At 34.7% G+C, this 26507-nt stretch overlaps 1 protein-coding gene across 1 annotated transcript in view; it reads left to right on the forward strand.

Moving 5' to 3' along the window:
* LOC123559949 (uncharacterized) overlaps positions 1 to 26507 on the forward strand; it is a 139481-nt gene that overhangs the window by 68895 nt on the left and 44079 nt on the right. The window lies entirely within an intron of this gene.

The following is a 26507-nucleotide window of genomic DNA, read 5'->3' on the forward strand; positions in this document are numbered from 1 at the left end:
TAATACGGCGCCGTTGTTATCAATATTAAATAAAATAAGACCGCCTCTAGTTCTGACGAGAGATTTGAAGTTGCCTCTCACATGATTCTCACATCAGTTTGATATGTCCAAACGAAAATGAAAAGAGCAAGATGATTAACATGTATTCATTTTAGGGCATTTCGCAAGGAGACCGCTGCGGACAACAGACACAGGCGGCAGTATTCGGAACCAAGAAATAGGTAAGCAAATGTAAGATTTTAAACAAATTAACTTTATTTTGTGCATATAATATAATAAAATAAAGAGTAAATTTTAAGAATAGATTCGGAAATTAGAGTTCTATGTCACTATATTTCTCTTTAAGTATTATTATAATCAAATCTAATCTTAACAAATACATCCAGTTTAACCAATTCTATAACTGAAATGCAAAATATAATTTATCTTCACAGGGCAGTACAAGCAAGAAATTAAACAGCTGAAAACACAAATTCAAGAATTAAAAGGTTTGCATTTTGTAGTGTTAAACCGACTAACTGTTTTCGTTTAAAAATGAAATACCTGGGCGCAGTCATAATTATTCACTCGCAAATTCACAGATTATTTATAAGTATCTTAACTTAAAAAGTTCTCTAACATGTCTTACTTTAGTTAAAATGTTACCTTTCTTTTTTCACGACGAAAAAGAAATTTAAGGTCGACCGAAACAGTCGGCAAGACTACAGAAAAATCAGTGCTTCTACTAAGGCAGTTGTGCTTTTTGATCGGGAAAATAACGTTTCCGTAGAACTTATGATAAACTGAGAAAATTAATTCAGTAAATAACTTGATTTTGCTAGATTGATTTCGTCAAAGTTTACCTGCAAGAAGGTTTGTGTCTGACGGAACAGGCTGAGGACTCTGTGATTTGCAGTTTTCCAATCATACCGAGACTTAACTGTTTTGATATCTGTCTTCTGGCTCTTACGACTTCTCTTGATACTATGTTTTCTGAAAAGGCGTATTGAGTACCCGCGTTTTTAGCTCACCTGTCACAAAGTGACAAGGTGAGCTTTTGTGATCGTGCGGTGTCCGTCGTCCGTCATCCGTGCGTCCGTGCGTGCGTGCGTCCGTAAACTTTTGCTTGTGACCACTCTAGAGGTCACATTTTTCATGGGATCTTTATGAAAGTTGGTCAGAATGTTCATCTTGATGATATCTAGGTCAGGTTCGAAACTGGGTCACGTGCCGTCAAAAACTAGGTCAGTAGGTCTAAAAATAGAAAAACCTTGTGACCTCTCTAGAGGCCATATATTTCACAAGATCTTCATGAAAATTAGTCAGAATGTTCACCTTGATGATATCTAGGTCAAGTTAGAAACTGGGTCACGTGCCGTCAAAAACTAGGTCAGTAGGTCTAAAAATAGAAAAACCTTGTGACCTCTCTAGAGGCCATATATTTCACAAGATCTTCATGGAAATTCATCAGAATGTTCACCTTGATGATATCTAGGTCAAGTTCGAAACTGGGTCACGTGCCATCAAAATCTAGGTCAGTAGGTCTAAAAATAGGAAAACCTTGTGACCTCTCTAGAGGCCATATATTTCATAAGATCTTCATGAAAATTGGTCAGAACGTTCACCTTGATGATATCTAGGTCAAGTTTGAAACTGGGTCACGTGCCATCAAAAACTAGGTCAGTAGGTCAAATAATAGAAAAACCTTGTGACCTCTCTAAAGGCCATATTTTTCATGGGATCTGTATGAAAGTTGGTCTAAATGTTCATCTTGATGATATCTAGATCAGGTTCGAAACTGGGTCACGTGCGGTCAAAAACTAGGTCAGTAGGTCTAAAAATAGAAAAAAAATGTGACCTCTCTAGAGGCCATATATTTCATGAGATCTTCATGAAAATTGGTCAGAATGTTCATCTTGATGATATCTAGGTCAAGTTTGAAAGTGGGCCACGTGCCATCAAAAACTAGGTCAGTAGGTCAAATAATAGAAAAACCTTGTGACCTCTCTAGAGGCCATATTTTTTATGGGATCTGTATGAAAGTTGGTCTGAATGTTTATCTTGATGATATCTAGGTCAAGTTCGAAACTGGGTCACGTGCCATCAAAAACTAGGTCAGTAGGTCAAATGATAGAAAAACATTGTGACCTCTCTAAAGGCCATATTTTTCATGGGATCTGTATGAAAATTGGTCTGAATGTTCATCTTGATGATATCTAGGTCAAGTTTGAAACAGGGTCATGTGTGGTCAAAAACTAGGTCAGTAGGTCTAAAAATAGAAAAACCTTGTGACCTCTCTAGAGGCCATACTTGTGAATGGATCTCCATAAAAATTGGTCAGAATGTTCACCTTGATGATATCTAGGTCAAGTTTGAAACTGGGTCACGTGCCTTAAAAAACTAGGTCAGTAGGTCAAATAATAAAAAAACCTTATGACCTCTCTAGAGGCCATACTTTTCATGGGATCTGTATGAAAGTTGGTCTGAATGTTCATCATGATGATATCTAGATCAATTTTGAAACTGGGTCAACTGCGATCAAAAACTAGGTCAGTAGGTCTAAAATTATTAAAATCTTTTGACCTCTCTAGAGGCCATATTTTTCAACGGATCTTCATGAAAATTGATCTGAATGTTCGCCTTGATGATATCTAGGTCAGTTCCGAAACTGGGTCACGTGCAATCAAAAACTAGGTCAATAGGTCAAATAATAGAAAAACCTTGTGACCTCTCTAGAGACCATATTTTTTAATGGATCTTCATGAAAATTGGTCAGAATTTTTATCTTGATAATATCTAGGTCAAGTTCAAAACTGGGTCACATGAGCTCAAAAACTAGGTCACTATGTCAAATAATAGAAAAAACGATGTCATACTCAAAACTGGGTCATGTGGGAAGAGGTGAGCGATTCAGGACCATCATGGTCCTCTTGTTTATTCTTAGGGTTTGCTTTTTGTTTTGTATGTAATGCCTTCTGTTGCCATTGCGTGTGTTAGCGATTCGCCTGGCGGGGTCACACTGTCATGTGACTTTGGAACATGTCACGGGTAAGAGAGACATTAAGTATACACCATACACCGGTTTAAGGTCACCAGTGTTTTTTTTTTTTTGCCGTTGACCATTCCGAGGCGGTGCCCCACTGTGTTCAGTTGTATGGTTATTTTGTCGTCTCTGTGTCTGTGCGTGTTCTGGCTTGTTTCGTCGGACCATAAGGGTGTTTCTCTTAATGCTGCTTCTTCTGAAATGGGTTTTTAATTCTTAGGGTTTGCTTTTTATATTAATTCAAAAGAGCATTTTTGTTTTTTACATGCCATGCCTTCTGTTGCCATTGTGTGTGTTAGGGATTCGCATGACGGGGATAATTATTATTTACTCTGTCATTTGTGTTTGGAATATTGCTTTCGGTAAAAATTGTGTTTTAAACGTAAAATAGTTTGTTAGTTTGTTTTGGGTTTAACGCCGTTTTTCAACAGTATTTCAGTTATATAGCGGCGGGCAGTTGTTCCTGGATTCTGTACTAGTACAAATCTGTTCTCCGCTTACCCATATGAATCAGAGGAGAAGGACGAATGATGACGGACACAATGTCCTTTATCAAATCGTCACGGAGAACATACGCCCTGTCTGGGGATCGAACTCACGACCCGCAATCGGTAGATGTGTGATATCCCTACTTAAAAATAGACGATTTTCCGTTTCATAATTAAAAACTAAATATGTCAGTTTTAAATCTGACGAATAAAAGAACTTTGATTCATACTCCTGCAATTATTACAGACGAACTGGACAAAGTACGGAAGAAGAACATGGCACTACGAAAACAAACTGATACGAATGTCAGACAATGTGATGATCGCCTACAAGAGTTAAATGAGTTTAAACAGAACGTTTTAAGAGAAAAAGATAGAATGATTGCACAATTACGAAATCAGCTGAAGGAGAGGACAAGTAAGCACATCTGGGCGTTGAGAGTCGGGGTGGGTGAGGGTAAGGGTAGGGGTAGAGGAGGGTACATAAAATAAAAGCGTACAATGAGATATACGCATTGATACTTTTCTGTGAATGTTTGAAAATGTGTAAAATATATCGGAAGAATTCATTGTGAAATATATTAAAAATACTTTTCACTTGGTGAAATACATCAAATACAATCAAGTGTTTGAAACCAATGAAGATAGGATGAAATCAAATGATAATTAGCTTATTTTACATGTAAGATCAAATATCTTTCAGTCTTGCGCACCAGGTTGTACATGTCTTCTGTATACATATATACATGTGTATTTCATTATATAGTTCTTCATTGGGTATATACTTTTACATACATAAACGAAAGTCACACACATGCTCGAGTTGTTTGTAGATTGTGCTGTTAGTTCGATGTTCCCAGCTGTTTGTTGCAGCTAAATATTCATTGCCTTCAATGTAAGAATTGGGCCCTTACGGGTATTTCCCTTGTTGCTCTGTCTTCTGCAAAGGCATTGAGTACACGGGTTTACGGTTCTTAAGGATTGCGTTTATATAAGAGCTTTTTTGTGTTTTACATTACATGCCTTCTGTTGCCTTTGCGTATGTTAAGGTTTAACTCGGCGAGGATAACTTTTATTTACACTGTCCTGTGACTTTGGAACATGGTTGGGGTAAGAGTGAGGTTAGATGCTCCATAAACCGGTTTAAACTCCCCAGTGGTGGTTTTGCCACTGGCCGTTCCAAAGCGGTGCCCTACTGTGTTCCTTTATTTGTTTGTTTTGTCTTTGTGTGTGTGTGTGTGTGTGTGTGTGTGTGTGTGTGTGTGTGTGTGTGTTGATCGTGTGCGTGTTTGGGGAGGCTGCGTTTTTAGAACATGGCTTTCCCTGTTGGATATTCTTCCTTGTTTCCTTGCAACAAATATGAATTTGAAACATATTTTCAGAAGAGCTTTGCTTAAACATAATGAAGACTTTAGTATGATCCTTACAACTTTCAGCTGAGAGCAGTGATACGGAACAAGCTGTTCGTATACTCAAGAATGAGATAGGACAGCAAGAATATAGAATGAAAGAATATGAAAAGTTGTGCACTGAAAAGGATGAAGAATTAACTGTTCTGCGAAAATTCGTAATACCGGAGAGGGAAAGCATTATATTTCAGTTACAAAGACAATGTAAAGAATTATCTGGTAAGATATTGTGGTCTGTACTTCAGTCGTTTTCTTACCAAAGCAACCTGTTAGAAAATTTGTAAATTCCCTAAATGTAAAGTTTCCTATTATTATATATGTTAAGTTTGTTTGTTTTGGGTTTAACGCCGTTTTTCAACAGTATTTCAGTCATGTAACGGCGGGCAGTTAACCTAACCAATGTTCCTGGATTCTGTACCAGTACGAACCTGTTCTCCGCACGTAACTGCCAACTTCCCTACATGAATTATCAGAGGTGGAGGACGAATGATGTCAGACACAATGTCTTTTATCAAATCGTCACGGAGAACATAATGTTAAGACTGTTTAATTTGTATAAAGACGAGGTGAATATCCAAGTTCATATACCTTACCAATATGGTATTTACTGTGGCAATTGTCTCATCAACCAGAACGTAGTTTAATTGATCTAATCGAAAACACCGACGTACTTGTATATAAATATTTGTTTTTAACTTTAAATAGGACTACATGGCCGGAACACAATGTAGCTTAAATTATATTTGCTCTCCATTGCCGATGCAGTTCATTTATGTCACAATAAAGACACAAAAAAGAAGTGGATTGAAGACGTTTTAATAGAAACGTCAGACGTTTTATTAGAATGTAATATTATTTAGTCATCAAAACTTAGTACAAAATTAGTTATATGACTATAAAATTATGACATAAAGTAGGACAATGGTTTGATCTGTTTCAAAACACCGAAATACTTAATCAATTTTGTTTTTAATTTTTTGATGGAACACCATTATCTGAACTAAACACAGCATTGAGAACCTATGCAGATAAACACTATGATCTAATAAATTTGTTCTCGTCTTTTAATAGTTGCCTCTTAACTCGACTAAAACAATCATATACGTATTAAAGTGCTAAAACAGTATGTGATATCCCTTCATTTAATCTTTTCAGTTAGGCGTCCTCCAAGGGCGAGTAGTTAATGTTGCTGACTCGAATGTCCTGCCGCTCACCAATGTGGGTTGAAACTTCGTTCGGGGCGTTGACTTACTCATATGAGGAAGCCATCCAGCTGGCTAACGGAAGGTTGGTGGTTCTGCCCAGGTGCCCGTCCGTGATGAAATAATGTTTATAAACATCGTGAAAGCTGGAAAGTCGTCATATAATCTAAACTGTGTCGGTGCGACGTTAAACAGAACAAAATAACTTTTTTAATGAATGGATGTAGAGTATTAAACGAAACAAGGGCCATGGAGCTCCCTAACTAATACAGCTCATAAATTACTACTGTTAAATTTTCACAGTAATGAATTTATTATTATCAATAACAATGTTAATATTAATAATGATTATTATTTTACTTGCAGCTAGAACACACGAGCTAGAGCGGAAGTACCAGTTAGAGAGAACATTGTAAGTATCGCATAATAATGAAGAACGCAATTCAAAATCTATTAATGATACTTTTTTAACTAGTTGAAACTGGAAGCTAAATTAAAGAAAGCAAAGAAAAAAAAACATTTCAGGTGTATTAATAATCTGTTCCCTCGACAAATCCATAAATATTTTTCAAACAAATATATTTTCAATTATTTCAGAAGTGAAGAATGAATTTTGATGACACAGAGCAACAATCCAAAATTGCATACCTCTGCCAGAACTGGACAAACGGATGGGGTCAATACAAACGTTATAGAAGATTGCATTGCTCTTACTCTTGTAAATGAAAGGTCTATATGCGTATATGTCGTTTTACAAGAAAATGTGGGAAGTAAAAGTAAATTTTAGTAACTTTTCCAATGAGACTCTGTTTACTTTAAACTTCCGCAATGGGTATGATGAAATTCCCTCAGTGACTGTGTTATAAACCGTCCAGTGATAGAAGTACTACAGCAATTATTTCAACAACTGTTTCAAAACGTGTAAATAGATAAAGTAAAATATATGGTCACTGACTTTTTAAGAAATGTTGCTACACACATTTTAAAGCTTATTTAATATATTATATGTCCATTACATAAATACTTAGTCTTAGTTCAACTTTATATGTAAGTATTTTTATCTATTTACCTTTAATTTCTATATAATAAAATCATCTTAATTGCATGTGATATAATATTATTGAATACTAAGAGAAACATATAATACCTTTTGAATATTTCTGGCAATATCTTTCATAATACTAACGGTACATTAATCAAATTTTCTAGAAATTTTAACATATGTTGTTGATAAATGTAAATGTAAATTCCATACCTCATGTTTTTATTTCGATGTAAATGAGATGTGGAACCAGAATTTGTAGTCCTGTTTGGCGCCATATAACCTATACTGTGTTGGTGCGCCGTAAAACCCAAATAAATAAATAAATGATAAATGTAAAACATCAACAAAATCAAATGGTGCAAAAAAAAAAAAAAAAAAAACACTTAAATTTGTTTTCAAAATATAACAGGATGAAGAAGTTATTTTTGTTTTAGTTATGATTTTCCTGCCTTATTATGAAATTTGCTCCTTTCTAAATTCTAGATATTTATGTATGCTAAGTACCTTAGCCAGAAACAATTTAAAATGTTAAATGCTAAAACATTTGTTGCACTATATTATTATATCAATTTGTGACTTTTTTAAAATTAGGTTGAAGCAGGGGAATAAATAAAATGACAACATATCTTCACTCTATCTTGTTGAAAATGTGAATATGTTATTTACAGCATTTTGTTTTTCTAAATATGTAAAAATGTACCATTAGTAAGATTATATATATTACCACTGAAGATATCGCGGGAGCGTTAGAATTTTTATAATATTAATATTATATCCCCTGTAGATTGTAAATCTTAAAGTGAAACCTTACAGTGAATTTACTGGTACTTTTTTGAACATTATTATTGATTCGTATCACCATATTTATGTTTTAGTCCACCATTTATATGATGTATTCTTGTATTTTTATTTTGATCATGTTGTTATACCATGTAATTGTAATGCCATGTGTATAACCTGATATGGAAAATAAAGAATGTCTGTCTGTCTGTCTGTAAGTATATATTTTATACTATATAACTTGATAGGTACGTTGGACCATGTGTTGTGTTAAACTGTTCATTAATTTGCTTTGTGAAACGTTCACCCATGTCAGTGTAATAACCTATCTATTAACCTACTTACGAAGACAAAACAGTGTCAATTAAAAGAAAGTTTGCTCTAATTTGACTCGGTCAACTATCGATAAGTGTCTAAACTGAAAGTGTTATATCAAAGGTCAGCTTTAATTCTCTTTCTTGTTTAATTTTAACATACAATAAAAGTTAATCCTCCTATTCAAAGTAGTGCAAGAAAGTAATAACATTGAAACAAATCATTGGCATATTTCGCGGTTCTCTAAAAGTAAAACTTCATTTAAAATCTATTAGAAGACTTTCTTTCAGCTGTGATATTGACGTTTATTAATCTTTTTGCAGCGATCAGCGCTACGAAAAATATCGTTTTCAGCTCACAAATGTGCCACATGCTCAGTGTGAAATATTGTTATCCCATCCGTCCGTCAACATTTAGTTTATAACTCACCTGAACGAAAATCAGAGAAAGTTATTCTGATGAGGCTGTGTCCGTCGTCTGTCGTTAGTTTTTCACCTAAACTCGACTGATTTCCGGGGCCACTAGAGCAAAAAAAATGGAAAATACATTTAAACAACTTCTTCTCATGAACCTCTTTATTATTCATTATCACACTTGTTTGTAGCATCTTTATTAAGTTATTTTCAAATTTGTTCAAATGGTTCTGCTTGACTGATTTCAGGGCCGCCAGAGTTTAAAATAGAAACAAAAACTAAATGATTTCCTGTCAATAACCATCTGATGGAACATCATCAAACATGGTCAGTAAAAGCCTTAGATACCCTCTGAAATTTGTTAAAATGATTCCGCTTGACTGATTTTAGGGGTACCAGAGCTAAACATAGATAAACATGTAAACAACTTTTATTCATGAACCTCTGGATGAATCATCATCAAACTTAGTCTGTGGCATCCTTGTAAGGCCTCTTTCGATTTTTATCAAATATCTCTCATGGCCAACATTCCAATACATTGACCAATAGTTTCGGCAAAAGTAGTCTCCCTTAAATATACACGGATCGTGGACCCGAAAACGATTATCGATAAACAGTTTTACTATATATTTGTATAGGAAAATATATTTCAACCATTAAAAACGTATTTTTCGTTATTTAACGAAATTTTATAACCTCGTGAAGTAATCATTTTTTGCCATTTATTTCAATGTATTTTTTATCGATGTGGTACAAAAACTTATTGCTTCCATTTTTGTTTGAAGTTGATGACTATGGTTTCTATTTATTTCTATATAAAATGTGGAAAATATCGTATCTTAGGGCCACTGTTCAAAGAATACGATTCTGTTATTCATATTTCCTGGAAATTTGTGATCGATCTCGCTGTTTTGGGTTAACGTCAAATCAATTTCACATTTAAAGTTTTACATGAAATTCTGGTATTTATTTTGTTCCTCAAGCATATTTGTCTCACGTTAAACAGACATGAACTTTTGCGAGATATAACTTCCTTGTAAGTGGAAGACATGGTTTAGGTATTCGTTTGTGGCCGACAATCATATACCCTTGTATAAACTGAGTTATAAATATAATTATGTCACTTATCAATGTGATCCGTCTCTCCGTTTTTATGCTGTTCTTGTTATATATCAGATTCTTCATTTTCAAGATATAATCGATATTTCATTTTATTTAAACAATGTTGGTAAAAGGGGAAGATAAACAATTCTATTATAGATCAATATATCGGTTGGTTTACACAAGTTTTGCAACAGTTGCAAAACAAATTCTTATAGCTCTACATGTAGGACATTATTGAGGCAAATTTATATGCTGACTAGTGTTAAACATCAATAGAGTAACATTTACAATTGTAGCTACATACAATTCAATATTAAAGAAGCACTTCAAATCACTTGCAAAATTGTTATTTAGTCAGCATACCTACACATGTTTTCGACAATATTCTTATATGCTTGTCTCTGTTAAAACATTCTTACGCTGGAATGATGTCACAATAACGTGCGGTGACGTCAAAGTTCTTGTAATACGTCGTACAAATAAATTTTTTAAATTTTTACGCCCGACGTATAACCACCCATCGTACATAAATTGTGTTAAAACACTTTTTTGCTATAAATTATTTACTTTAATCAGTAAAGTAATTACGATCTTTAACAAACTCATTTGCATAAATTATTCTGTCAGAAATTAATATATTGTGAAAAAGTACAGTTCAACAAGGCTCTCTGTCCATTTTTCAGTTTAAAGGAACATTACCATCTACACGCGCTCCTATTGCATCAATAGTTTCAATAAAATATTCATCCGTGCTGTCAGTTCTGGTGTAAGATGGAAGCAAAAGAATATGTGGACTCCATTATATCCTCATCGCAACCAGTTGTTAGTGTAAGTTCCCCTGTAAATGGGCGTAAGCGGCATAATTCTGACAATGCCGAGATGTTGATTTCTAAGAAAGGTAAATTTCTGAACAGTGGTCAACAAGTATTGGGAGACGTGAACAGTTGTGTGGATGCTGACTTTGGCCATGATTTGAATGATTCAATGGCAAATGCCCGGAGGATTCTTTATGGTAAAACCCCAAGGAAACACAGTGAGAAGGAAAATGACAAATTTGATTTAATTTTGATGAGAATGGACAGTTTAGCAAAAGATTTGAAAAATGAGTTCCATAATGTAGAGAGGGTTGTGAACGAGAGGATAGATAAACTAGAGATTGACTTGGAGAGGAAACTCAGTGATAAATTTAATAAGAAACTTGATATACGCATTAACAACGAAATGAAGAAAATCACGAAAAATGTGGATGAGCGCTTTGACACCCTACGTGCAGACATAACCAGTGACTTTGAAACTTTGAGTAGCAAGGTGGAAACCATGTCTGATGCTGTGCAGGTCGTGCATAATGTTGACAAGGAGGAGATTGGAGAGAATGGGGAAAGGCGTGCTCTGAACATAGTGATTCGCAAATTACCTGAATCTGTAAATGAGCGACTAGAGGACAAAGTCAATACAATCATCAAGGATCATTTGAAATTGGAAGATGTTAAAGTTAAATCTGTGAAACGCCTTGCAAACAACAATGCTAACTCCTTATTGCCAGGCGTAGTTATCGCGTCATTCCAGACTGAGTCTGAACGAAATAAAATCCTCAATGTCAAAGGTAATCTGCAAAAGACTGTGTATAGGGATGTGTTTATGCAAGCTGACCTGTCAAGGACAGAGAGGCTTGCAGCCAGCAATATGCGAGCAGTGTGCAATGCGGTCAACCGAGGTGGCCGCCTTTCAGTGCGAGGGAATCGTCTTGTGAATGACACGAATAACAACAGTGGTCGTGTGAACAATCCCAACAGAAATAATGATAATAATACTAGTAACACTAACAGTTCATTTCAGGGCAACACAGGTGCTGGTACTGGTACTAGGGCGAGTGCTGGTGCTAGAGGATGGGGTCAACAGAGACAAGGTCAAGGATACAGAGGACGAGGCCAAGGTCGAAGAGGTCAAGGTCAACGAGGTCGGCGCTAGGTGTCCTCTGGTTTCTGGAACGTCAGAGGGTGGAGCTTGACAAATTCTGACAATTTTAATTTTAGAAATGAATGTGTACAGTTTTTAAATCTTGATATTTTAGGTGTTGCTGAGACTCATTTATGTAATGATGAAATTATTAATATACCAGGTTTTTTATGGTTTGGGAACAATCGTAAATCATTACATATTAACGCACGGACAGGATCAGGGGGCGTAGGATTTTTAGTTAAGAAAGAAATGTCTGATTTTTTATGATATAGAGCCAGTTGATAAGAATAACGAAGGAATTTTGTGGCTGAAATTTACTGATAAATTTTCTAGTCAAAGCTTTTTTGCATGTGTCTGCTATCTGCCACCTATCAATTCTAGTAGACAAATTGATGCTAGTAATTTTTATGACACTATATTATCTAGTGTGTATGTTTACCAAAATGAGGGGCCACTGTATATTTGTGGAGATTTTAATAGCCGTATTGGTGATAGCTGTGATTTTATAACAGGAGTTGACGAGTTACCAGATAGAAATGTTATTGATTTTACTTGTAATGCCTATGGCGAAAAATTATTAGAGTTTTTAATTGACAGTAACATGTGTGTTTTAAATGGTCGTCATTTTATAAAGAATGACTTTACTTCAATTTCTACTAAAGGGTGTTCTGTGGTAGATTATTGTATTGTTTCACATGATGAATTAGATAATTTTAAGGATTTCAATGTGCTAAGAATGACTGAACTCATTTCTAGTACCGGGTTAGTACCTATATCTGTACCAGACCACTCTGTATTGTCATGGAACATTCAGTTTGCTATTTATAATGATATTCAGGATACCCAGCTTCCACAACCTGAATGTGATACTAGTTACGATAAATTTGATTTGAAAAATATGCCAGAATCGTTTATGAGCAATGAAGATATTGTTTCTTTACTTCATGATACTGTTTTTAAATTAGAACAAAGTTTACAGGATCAACATAATATTGATAATGCTTATACAGAGTTGTGTAACATACTAAAACATGAAATGTATGATAAGTTATCATATAAACGTATTAAAATCGCTTTTGGTACTTCTAACAAGAAAAGAAGAGTTCAAAAGCCTTGGTGGAATGACACCCTGTCCTGCCTATGGAATAAAGTATGTGAGTCTGAAAGAAACTGGCTGAAAAGTCCAAATGGACCAGTTAAGAGTCGTCTCAAGGGTGTTTTTATATCAGCAAGAAGGGAATTCGACCGAGAAGTTCAAAAATGTAAGAGATCGTACTGGATTTCTTTACAGAATAACCTACTTTCTGATTGTGGGAATAATGATCAAGAATTTTGGAAAACCATAGGCAAGATAGGGGTCGGGCATTCAAAGAAAAAGAATATTCCATTAGAGGTTATTTGTGATGATGGGTCAGTTTCTAATAATATTCATGTTGTTTTAAACAAATGGAAGCATGATTTTAGTAGTTTATTTGTTGATAGGCAACACAATGTTGAAATTAATGTGCATACAATTAATTTTGAGGACCATAATAGAAGCTCATGTGACTGTTTAAACGAAAATATTTCTGTTCTGGAAGTTGAAAAAGCTATTACTAAAGCAAAATCTGGGAAATCTTCTGGTGTAGATACAATACCTGTGGATATTCTTGAAAACCCATGTTCTGTTTCATTTTTGCATGTGTTATACAACGTATGTTTCAATACTGGTACTATCCCCACTGAATGGGGTAGAGTTATTATTAGTCCAATTCCCAAGTCAAATACAGCTGATACTAGAGACCCTTTGTCATATAGAGGAATTGCATTGTCATGTGCTATGTATAAAATCTACTGTTCTATTTTGAATGATAGACTGTCAAAATGGGTAGAATCAAATAACATTCTAGTAGACGAACAAAATGGTTTCAGGAAAAACAGAAGTACTGTTGATCATATATCTTCTCTTACTAATATTATAGATACTAGAAAAAGGGCCAAGAAATCTACCTTTTGTGCTTTTATAGATTTTAAGAAAGCGTACGACTATATTAATAGGAGTATTTTATGGAATAAATTGAGTAATGCTGAAGTAGGTCTTAGTGGAAAAATTATGAATGCATTAAAATCTTTGTATTATCAAGTTACATCTAGTGTTAGAGTAAATGGCTTATATACTGATTGGTTTGATGTCAAATGTGGATTAAGACAGGGCTGTTCATTATCACCGTTGTTGTTTAATCTGTTCATAAATGACCTTGCTGTCTCTATAAAATCAGCCAATAAGGGTATTAGTATTGATACTGATGAGAAAATCTGTATACTTTTATATGCAGATGATATTGTTCTTATTGCTGAGAATGAAGATGATTTACAGTTTATGTTAGATATGTTAAATTATTGGTGTTCTATGAACACTATGGTTGTTAATCCACTTAAAAGCAATGTAGTACATTTTAGACCATGTTCAGTTCCAAGAACTTCACATACTTTTTCATGTGGGGATCATGCGTTAAAGGTTGTTGCCAATTACACTTACTTGGGATTGTTATTGACCGAGTTTCTTGATTACGATGTCATGGCGAAGACTGTTGCCCAGAGTGCTGGTAGGGCCCTGGGACTTCTCATAGCACGGTTTAAGTCATTTGGTGGCATGCCATATAAAGCATTTACCAAGTTGTATGATAGTACAGTATGGCCAGTCATAGCATATGGTGCTGCCATCTGGGGAACTAAATCTTTTTCAAGTATTAATGCCGTCCAGAACCGTGCTATGAGATTTTTCCTGGGCTTGGGAAAATATACTCCTAACAATGCTATTTATGGTGAGTGTGCTTGGCGGCCCCCTCATGTGAAACAGTGGGGCTCTGCATCCCAGCATTGGCATAGATTACTTAGAATGGATGATACTAGAATTAACGTAAAAATTTTTAGATATTGTGATAATAAAAATAGTAGTAGTTGTAAAAACTGGCAATACCAGTACCGAAAACATATGTCTACTTATAATCTACTTAATACTTTAGATAATTGTTTAAATATGTCTTCGAAAAGTTATTGTCGTAAAATTGTTGATTGTACAATGGATTCTTTTATAAACGACTGGAGAACTGGTATACAGAATGTTATTGGTCCTAGTGGTAGAGGAAGGAACAAACTAAGGACATATTCACAATTTAAATCTGTATTTGAAACTGAAATGTATGTTGAAAGTACAAATATACCTAGATCTCATAAAACTGCTCTGGCTAAATTCAGGTGTGGAGTCGCCCCCCTCCGTTTAGAAACTGGTCGATATGAAAATATCCTAGAAGAACAACGCGTCTGTCCAATTTGTAAAAATGGTGTTGAGAATGAAGTGCATGTACTGTTGTATTGTCCACTGTATCAAACGCTCAGGGATATTGCTATTGTTAAAGCAAATGAGATTTATACTTCATATAATAGTCTATCTGATCTTGATAAGCTAAAATTTATGCTCTCAAATCAACAAATGTTAAGAGTCAGCTCCAAATTATGTTACGACATACTTAAAGCCAGGACCAACTTCTTATATGAATAATTGTATAGAAAATGTTAATGGGATTTATTTGGACATGTTAAGTGATGTTTTATATGTGCCTTTAACTGGATTATTTGTCTCTTATTATGCTGACATCCCTTGTCCAGTTCAGGGCATATATATTTTTATTTGGTCACACTTAACATGTTTAAATGTTTTCCTTTTTGTATACAATGCATATTATTTTATTATATCTAATGCGTATCATAACAGAAATGTAAATTGTTTTAATGTATGTGTGTAAATCTTTTATTAGAGTTTATATAGTCATTGCTAATCAGTTCTCTTCTGGTCTGACCAGAGGTGATATTCGATCTTTTAAAATGTTTTTATAATGCGCACTAGTGCTCCAATTTACAGTTATCAGTCTCTTATTATATGTTAATTTTATGGCAGTTCTTAATAATTGGATTAGCAATGGCTATATAACTTTTATCTTGTAAATTTGCAATTTTGTTTCAATTTTTGTAATGATCTCATGCTAAATACACCTTTACATTTAGGATGCTGGCCAGGTCTGTATCAGGACACCTCATTTGATAATGTTTTAATACTATACATTTTCGGTTGCCAGTTGGGTGCCTGATATGGTTCTGGTCATCATCATGAATGTAATAGATAATAATAATATATATAATTCTGTGATATATATAGATTTTTAATTTGTTGTTTTTGTTTTTTATTACTGTCTCATATAGTTCAGTATTGAACAGCCATTAACATGTAATATAATATGTGCCATAGTTGTATATTGTGATGTTAACATGTATATTGGATGAGACAATAAACTAAATAAACTCCATTTAACAGTCACTTCCCACAGCATAACTTACTAGCATTCATCATTTCGTTGGCAGTACTTAACAGGTTTTTCAAATTTTTGTATCATTAAGATAGTGTGATTTTCACGCCATTGCGTTATTATCATTATGGCTCACATGGTAATATTACCACGAATGTGATAATCATGCGACATCGACTTGTTGAAGCGGATTTCTATTTATAGCATCATCATTGGTACAGTTAAGGATCATTACATATATTTGCAAAGCATTTCTTATATACATCTAGTACATATAGCGGTATACTACTATTCTCTAGGGCAGGTTTACAAGTCCATAATGTTTTTTTTCTTAAAACCAGATGTAACAGCTTACCAAATGGGATATACTAGTGAAATTTGTGTCCCGTCGATCACGAAATGCATTCTATCAAAAGAGGGTATCGCTAAAATCTAACGGCTACAAAGGTACCTTCATTAATGAAGATCTGACTAAATACAGGTCACAACTTCTATTCGAAGCCAGACAAATCGTGAAATCCAAGAAAATTATCGGTGCCTGGTCGTCAGAAGGAGTTGTGCTTATAAAAGCCTGTAAAAACAGGAAAACCAGCGTCCATAGAATTTTTTGTAAACGTGACCTTGAACCCTTTATTTCGTATAGTGCTGATGAGTCTAATGCCACCTCTGGTGTTGACTGACTTCGAATTGTTCATGCCTTCTGTGTTCCATGTGCGTCTTGTTACACCGTCTGAAATATAAACAAACTTCGTTAAAAGAATCTGACATAGTGACCCACATATTATATTGACATGTTTGCTCACGCGGTATAGATCTGTATTGTGACCGGATACACACAAATTAACGATTTACTGTTATTTTGTTTTTCATGTGCAACCTGTCAAATAGGTTCACGCTTTCCACTGGCGACCTGGAGCTTGGTTCATCCGTGCAATCATTACATTGTATTGAATTGCTATATTTCTCCGGAGTGTTAGATTTCTTTTTTTTTTAACACAGAGCTTCCTCATTTAAACACGTAATTATATATAAAGGCTATATTTCATTTTCTTAATATAATATATACAAACACAAAATAACTTTATCCAGGTAAACATCTCACTTTTTTATTGAAGCTTTTATGGAAATTATGTATAGTTTCAACATCGACAGTAAAATGCATATTTTGAACTGACACTTGAAACGATTTTTAATCTGTACATGCACCGTACTTATTATTTATTGTTAATAAATAAATGTATATGTACTTGTGTAAACTTATACGGTGTAGCGCGTTTGAAACGATGTCATTGTCGATTCAGTTTGTAAAATTAGCCTATTCTAGTAAAATTTACTTACTGATATTGTGTATTACCAAGCACCATACCATACTGTTTGTATGTTTTGGTTCTCTGTTGTTGTTTTTTTTCTCTGCGTGTCGGCTTTTGTTCGGTTTTAAAAAGTATATATGTACTATACTAGAGCTTATATTCTCTTGTAACTTAAATAAACTAATAAATCTTAGGCCTAAAAAAAAAATTCTTTGTTTCCGGTAACATGCTCAAAAAAATTAGGGTAGGTAGGTCGGAATTTTTTTTTTTTTTTTTGGAAATTTTTTTTATTAAGGGAGACTTTTCGGAAATTATTTTTTTGTCAAAAAATGATTACAAATAAGGGGGTTATGCCTTTAAAGCATCAGTAAGTTGATTTCTAACATCACTGACCATGTTTAAAGCATAAAAAGTGCAGTTTTGCATCTTTTTGTTAAAAAGTTGAAAAAAATATTCTCCAAGGCCATAAAAACATTTAGGGTCGGGCCAAAAATTTAGGGTAGGTTGGGTTTACCGGAAACAAACAATTTTTTTTTACGCCTTACGTATGCATGATATTATAAAGGCTAAACACATATACAGATATGTTTAGTTAGATTTTTTACTATGCAACTCACGAGTTTCCTTTTTCTCAAATAAATGTTTATTCTAGCATTTATCTTACTAAAACTGATTAATCTTACCTATAAGATATAGAATATAATTTCGTATTTGTTCATTGTTAAACTTTTCTAGAATGTAATTTCGTATTTGGTCATTGTTAAACACGTCGAATATTGTTCTGTATTTTTGTCTAAAAAGTGTTCAAACACTTGCTGAATCATACTTATTGATTGGCTATGTACTATTTTTAGCGCATCAAAGCCTTACTGAAATACCAAGCGGTCAAAGTTTACACTCGCCAGGTAAACAAGTAAACAATTATCAAAATCCTTTTATCTGATCTATTTGGTACTTGTGCTGTGTGACCTTTTCTCTTTTTTCTCTAAGTAGTATTTTACTCATAATCCTTATATCTTATCTAATTGTGATTTCTTTACTAAATAGAACTACACGGTTTGCGTAAAACTCTTGATATTCGGTGCTATTTTTAGAACGTGACAACCAAACTGGAAATACCCAGAGGTCAGATTAGTAGGCGTACCGTATTTACACTAAACTGATCAATTGTTTCGTATTTTCATAAGGATTCAGTTGTTTGTTTCATTTTCTCTTAAGTAGTACTTCACTTTTGCGTGTAATAGAATTTGATTTACTAAACTGCATATGCACGATCTAGTGATACCCAGTTATTTTTCCTATACATTGCAGTCAATGCGACTATTTCCACGATCAATAGTGACGAAATTCCAGCAAAATTCTAGTGTTGTTTACAATTCAAATTATTTATGTAATGTACATTTAAAAGACTGTCTGGTTTAATTTAGACCTCCTTTTTGTTAAACTACCTAGTTAGAATGCACGTAATGACTTTGTTTTTCTGTCTCTTCCACATTCAGTCTTGACAAGTAATGTATGTAGTGTTAATGTTCTTGTTTTCATAAGTTCTGCTTTTAAATGAAGTCATTATATTAAAATTATAATTGAACTTTTAAACACTCAAAAACAATCTATATAAAATTATAAACGAAAAACCTAATAACTAACATTGCGTACAAGTTTGTATTTTAACTATGCTACACACTAATTTGTTACCATTAGGAATATTGACACAGTCATTTTAAAATATATGTTTCCTTTAACTAGCTTATATGATAGCAAATGTAAATGTTGATTGTTAGTTACCGTCTTTCTTCACATGAATAAGAATGTTTTCAAGACTGTACGTGGACATAATTTGTCCATAGAATTCTTCTTAATCTAAACGTAGTGCCGAAACAGCATTCACTTTAACAATAACATTGCGACCAGATAATAAGTCTGAACAAAATTGTCCTTACCATTTTACTAAAATGACAAATGACGTTTTCTAGGAGGCCTGCTTTCAATACTAGAGTTTTCCCTCACTGATAACATCTCACCTACTACTTCTTCCTAAATATGCTTCTATTTTTCTGTACATTGTTTCTTACTTGCCTCAGGTACATAACTCCTGTCCCATGCTTCCTTATCATTTATGTCTCATTCGGGGTTGTAAGCTATAAAAGTTATCCTGATTTCATCCACATTCCTATGACGGCTTTTCTTGAATTCATACTATCCACCCTTTCAATCACATGACCACGAAATCATTGCCAAAACATGCCGTCACGTACACGTATCGATACCACGGTTTCCTACCAGTTTAATCCCACTTCCTTCTATTCGTAAGTATTTATAGTTGTCCGGAGTACGTCCTGTCACTGCACAACTCTTGCTAGCGAATGCTCTTATCTGCAACGATATAAAATATCCTCGAAGAACCATGCAGCCGAACATGAACCGACTACATGATAATCGCTTGTTTATTATGCGTATTTTGAGTTCCTTATTTGTTGTCACATTCTCATTATGGCTTGCATGCCTCCTACTTACCGCTGGAGATGTCCACAGGAATCCAGGTCCAGAATCAACTTCTTCTTCTGTATCATCTCAGTCAAATACATCACCGTATGCACAGCGATGTCAAACCATCTTTCTTTCATACATTTAAACGTTCAGAGTATACAACACAAACTCGATATCTTATACGCAGAACTTTCTGAATTTGATATCTTAGCCTTTTCTGAGACATGGTTAAATCGCTCAATTTCTTCTGAAGACTTAGTGCTGCACTCATATCATAAACCTGAACGAAAAGATCGTGATGGTGATTCTCATGGAGGAGTTATTTTGTATGTTAGAGAGAATATACATTACTTGCGTAGATCAGACCTTGAGATCAATCGTCTCGAATGTCTATGGGTGGAAATAGTTCTTTGTAATAATAAACATATACTATTTGGAGTCTTCTACCGACCTCCTAGTTCTGACACCATATACAATAACCTGACTGAGGATTCTATTGGTCTTGCAATTGATACAAACATCTCGGATATAATAATCACTGGATATTTCAATTACAATTCTCTATGTCCAACTCCACACAGAAACATTCTTTCCATCACGTAACAATTTAATCTAGAACAGCTTATTGAAGAACCAACCCATTTCACTGAACACTCGATATCCATTTTAGACCTTATTTTCGTGACAAACAGAAATAACATTTTTCTTTCAGGTGTTGGGGAACACTTTCTTGAACAAGACCAACGGTACCACGTTCCAATCTTCGGGCTTCTCAAATTTAATAAACTGAAACAAAAATGCTTTGACAGACTGATATGGGAATATGATCGGAGTGACTATGACAGCCTAAGACCAGAAATCGACAATTTCAATTGGAATAGCTGTATCGATCCAGACATCAATATATACGCCTCCAATATAACCAATCAAATCACAGTCATTTCAAAACATAACATTCCTAATAAAAACGCCACAATTAGACCCTCAGACGTCCCTTGGATGAACAATAATATAAGGAAGAACATACGAAAGCGTAAGCGTATCTACAGAAACGCTAAGAGGACAAACTCACCTCATCACTGGCAAAAATTTCGACAAGTCCGAAATGAAACTGTTTTGCTCATTCGTGAAGCCAAATCACAATACTTCATCAAAATTTCAGACAAACTTAAAAACGGATCACTCTCTTCAAAAGACTGGTGGACTACCTTAAAATCCTTCATCCCTAGAACGAACAACAATGTTATTCCTCCACTATATAACTTCAACACTCAACAAACTACCTCTTCTGATTTTGAAAAAGCTAACCTTTTAAATGTTACTTCCAAGAGCAGACATACATTGATGACGAAAATATAGAGATACCTACTCTTGGTCCAACGAACTCTACCACTATTTTAAATGAAATTCATCTTTCTCCGGCAGAAACTGAAGATGTCTTGAAGTCTCTACCAGTTCACAAGGCCGCAGGCCCTGATGGTATAAGTAACATAATTCTACTTGAGGCTTCTCATGAACTATCTTTTCCTCTTTGTGACCTTTTCAATGCTTCACTTCAATCTTCTACTGTTCCAGTCACATGGAAAGAAGCTAATGTTAGCGCAATCTTCAAGAAAGATGATGCCACTCTTCCAAATAACTATCGTCCAATATCACTCTTAAACACTATTGAAAAAGTTCTTGAACGCCTTATTTTCAAGCATTTTATAACCATCTTCATGATTCCCGCTTTCTAACTCCTGTACAGTCTGGTTTCATTCCGGTTGACTCCACAGTTAATCAACTTGTTTTCATATACGATACTCTCTGTAAAGCTCTAGATAACGGTCTAGAGGTTCGTGCGGTATTTTTCGATATAAGTAAGGCCTTTGACAAAGTCTGGCACAAAGGATTACTATGTAAATTAAAATACGCAGGAATCTCAGGTTCTCTTCATATGTGGTTTCAGGATTATCTCTTACATAGACGTCAACGTGTTGTACTGCCAGGTGTCAAATCGAACTGGGCTTTTCTCAAAGCTGGAGTTCCACAGGGTTCAATTCTCGGGCCTCTTCTTTTCCTTATCTTTATCAATGACATCGTTGATGAAATCAGATCATGTATCAACCTGTTTGCTGATGATACAAGTCTTTACATTATAGTTCAGCAACCGGACATTGCGGCAAATCTTCTCCAGTCTGATATTCAAACAATTTCATCTTGGGCAGAAAAATGGCTTGTTAAATTTAATCCTTCCAAATCAGAAGCGCTTTTAATTTCAAGAAAACGAAATTTTCAACAACACCCTCCTCTTCGAATGTTTAACCAGATTATTCCAGAGGTACTTGAACATAAACATCTTGGTGTATTCCTGTCAAATGATTGTTGCTGGCATTCTCATATCAACTACATTGTAGCAAAGGCTTGGAAGAGGGTTAATATAATGCGTAAATTGAAATTCTCACTTGACCGTCGCTCCCTTGAAACTATTTATATTTCTTTCATAAGGCCAATACTCGAATATGCAGACGTGGTGTGGGGTAACTGTACAAAGTATGAAATGGATCAACTCGACAAAATTTAAAATGAATGTGCTCGAATAGTCTCCGGAGCTACCAAACTTGTTTCCTTGGAAAACCTAAAGAGAGAAGTACCCTTGGAGCCACTTTCCGATAGACGTTACAAACATCGACTTCTTATGTTCTTTAAAATGAAATCTAATCTGACTCCAGCATATCTATCCTCTCTAGTTCCTGACTCAGGTGATACTCGTTACAATCTAAGAAACTCTGAAAATATTCATGGTGTACCTGCAAGAACATCTTTATATTTCAATTCTTTTTTGCCTTCCGTTGTACGTGATTGGAATTTATTGAGACCAGATATCCGTAATTCTGAAGCACTTTCATCATTTAAAAGTAATCTAAATAAAAACAAGCAGCATACTCCAGCCTATTACTACACCGGAATCAGAAAACTCCAGGTGCTCCATACACGACTACGAACTAAGTGCAGTGCATTGAATCAACATCTTTACTTAAAAAGTATTTCTCCTACACCATTATGCCAGTGTGGACAGATGGAAACTAATTTCCATTTCTTTTTCGAATGCAGAAATTTTGATCTTTGTCGCAACGATCTTCTTAATAATCTGCGGAATTTCGAAACTGACTTGGATACTATTCAGGATAACATGACTATATTTACTCATGTACAGGCATATATTTCCGAAAGTAAGAGATTTGGTTAGCAACCCTGAGACATTCCCATTTCTTCCCACTTTCTCTCTTCTATTCTACCTTTGACTTGTTCTAATCTCTACATTTATGTGAATACTTTCCTTCTACCATATACATTGTCCCCTTTCCATTTTTTACATTCACAGCGATTTATTATTTCTTTCTTTTTTTTCATATTTTTTTTTCATATCTTAAAACTATATTCCTAGCCCCATTACAGATTAAAGCTCGATATGCCCATACAGTTATATTTTGTCCGCAAAGGAGAAGAATTCTATAAGACTTGTCTTTCATTCTTATCCTTTCCTGTTTTGTCTTCACTACAGTATGTCATATGTATAAATATATGTACTCTAGTTTGGGAATAAATATGTTTAAACTAAATAGATGTTATGCGTACTTACACGGTTAGAAAAACACTACTTTTAATATTGCACATGAACTGTTATAATTAGCGCATTAAAGGGCGGTAATAAAAGCAGTAGATCCTGTAAATAGTATAATAATGTTTTAAATAATATTCAAACCTTTGACAAATGCTAAAGAAAGTAAGTAAATATCAGAGAAAGGAATTAACAAGAAATTAATGTATTTGATGTTCATAACGGAAAATGTGGCAGCCACATTTTAAACAGAGACATTATGAGCCTTTAAAATGTCACTAAAACTGCTTTGGTTTACACGGTGCAGGTTTTCTATATCTGGAATATTTTTGATACATTAAAATCTAAACATTTTTACGTATTATATCTTTATATTGCTTTTTTCATTTACATTTAAGGCACTAACCTTTTGAGATTTGGGCTAAAATGATCTTTCTTTCAAATTGAAGTATAGTTATAATTATGAACATTAGAATATGAGATTCTGTTTCTTAAGTATTTTATAAATGCCAAATCAAGAAAAAAAAATGACCGCGTCGGGAATCGAACCCGGACCGCCGCGGCAATAAGAAAAATTTCCACTGTCGTAATACCCCAGTCACACATACGGCGCGGATAGCTACGTTTAGCCACGGATAGAAACGTAGTTATCCGTATCGATCCGTACCTGTGCCGTACCTCAAAGTAGTATTCCGTATCAATCCGTATTGACACTTGGTCAAAACGTATTCAAGACGTACTCCCAACTTGCAAGTTTCTCCAACTTTTGAACATGCACAAAAGTTTGAGCGATCCGTAGCCATTTGAGCGTGACTTAGTCCAACTTGGCCGAACCTTATTCATCCGTAGTTAAACGTACTAAACGTAGTTATCCGTACTGAAACGTACGTTGCCGTAGTTTGACTTGATGTCAAAGATAATCGTAATGAAAACGCTGGCTACACGTGGCCAAATTTATATGAAACGTACCGACCCGCTACTAAACCTTAATGCGAACGTAGTAATGCTTATTGATCCGTAGCTTAACGTAGTTATCCGAGGCAGTCCGTACTAAAGCTTAGTTCATCGTAGTTCACCGCAGATCCGTCCACGCGCTGGGCAAGTTGTCAGGCGCAGTAAAACGTAGTTCAACGTAGTACGCCGTACCTTTCCGTACTTATTCGCGTCCTGTATCTTTTGTTCCCCGTTTCTAACCAATTTTCCCGTACTAAGACTTACTGCGCCGTACTTATCCGTGTCCAATCCCCCACAGATCATTCCTATCCGCACCGTACCTCAACGCACGGACATATCCGTATGTGTGACTGTAGCTTTACCAATAGCGCAATGGAGGATTTAGTGTACACTACGCTTTAGATATAGAGATTTATAATCGAGGCAGTTTACCAGGAATAAAGCGTTACAAACGCTCTTCGATTTTCATCATAAAAAGTAGTGGAAACGACTTATTCTCATCTGTTTCCGTGACATTTTGTATGTCAGTAATTAAAAGTCAAAGCATTCTTAAGAAATATAACATTAATTTCCATATATAAGAAATATCTTTTATCAAATTTCATAACATTTTCATCCCTATTTTCAAGAAAGATGTAATACCGAACATGTTAACAAATTGAATTGTGAAAATTCGAGATTTTAGAGAAATATAGACATTTAAGTGAGGCCACCCCCTACCCATTTTCTGGGCTAAATTTAGGCTCTATGGTCGCTTCATTGTAAATTTTGGTAAAAGTTTCACCTGTATGCATTATTTTTCATTTTGATTCTGAAATATCATTCATTCCGTCATGAATATGACTCAAATGGATTTTATGCATTTTCACACATTTTGGAGACAAAATATTGGCCTTTCTATTGCAGAAATTGCTGCAGAAATAGGCGCATCTACTCAAAATATGGTCAAAATTCAATTTTTTTTTTCAAATTTAATGATTATTTTGCATTGAAAACATCATTTTATAACATATACAATCGATTTATGACTATTAAGACTAATTGTGATGTGTTTCGAGAAAAGTCTTATTTCAGCTCTTATAGGCTATATACCAATAAAAGAAACTGTTCTTTGTTTCATATAAAATTCAGCTACTTCAGAACAATTTTGTTACAGTTTCTAGTTTTTCACTCCGCCGTAGACCTATTTTCCACAAGATATCCATACATTTGCTTCAAGAAAACGGAAAGAAAAAGGGGTGTTGAATAGTATGCAGTGAAATGCAAGTCAACTGAAGTCAGGTACCCTCATATTGCCGCATTTCAGAAAGCGGTCCGCAGAATAAACACCCTACTTTCGTTTTCAAGTAAACAACTCGAAAACATGCGAATATAAGCATGAAAAGTGTCCTATTTTATGTAAAATTCATTCCACGAGTGAAATAATGCCCATTTGGCCCCCGATTTACGCGCAAATGCGCGAAAAATGGAAAAATTAGGATCTATTTATTAGGGACTTCTTTCGAAGCACACGGAAGCACATTTTGGACCGAATTACTGCATTATAACCTATATGTAAAAAAATCTCTTTTTTGCTGTTGTTAATATTCTCCATATTGTCATTTCAGCAAAATAAATATTTAAAAACCCGTAATTATTCTACATAAGCATTTCTGCATTTTTATATTCCTAGTCAACCCAGACAAGGTTTGACAAACAAATTGGACACTATAAGTACCGCACAGTATTGTGGAGTTTTTATGTTTACTAGAACGTAAATAAATAGTAGGTAACATTCTAAACTAAAACAAGATATGTTTAAAGATTGATCCAAGGTTGGCTTGTTGGCGCAGGAGATGAGTTGAAATGTGATCATTCTATAATGATACTTTTGACGGTTCGAATCTTGCATCCGTCATTCTTTTTACATATTTTACATAAATCTGTTTTTGTTCAGAGTTGTTGTATGTTCTGGTCCTTTGGGATCATTCAATGATGTGTAATAGAGTTCCGCTTAAGCCGGTGCTTGGAGGCGTTAGAGGTGTTGCACATTTCATTACCTCTCATGAAACATACTGAAACACAGTCTGCTATCA

The sequence above is a fragment of the Mercenaria mercenaria genome, chromosome 10, assembly GCF_021730395.1.
Source record: "Mercenaria mercenaria strain notata chromosome 10, MADL_Memer_1, whole genome shotgun sequence".
NCBI lineage: Eukaryota > Metazoa > Mollusca > Bivalvia > Venerida > Veneridae > Mercenaria > Mercenaria mercenaria.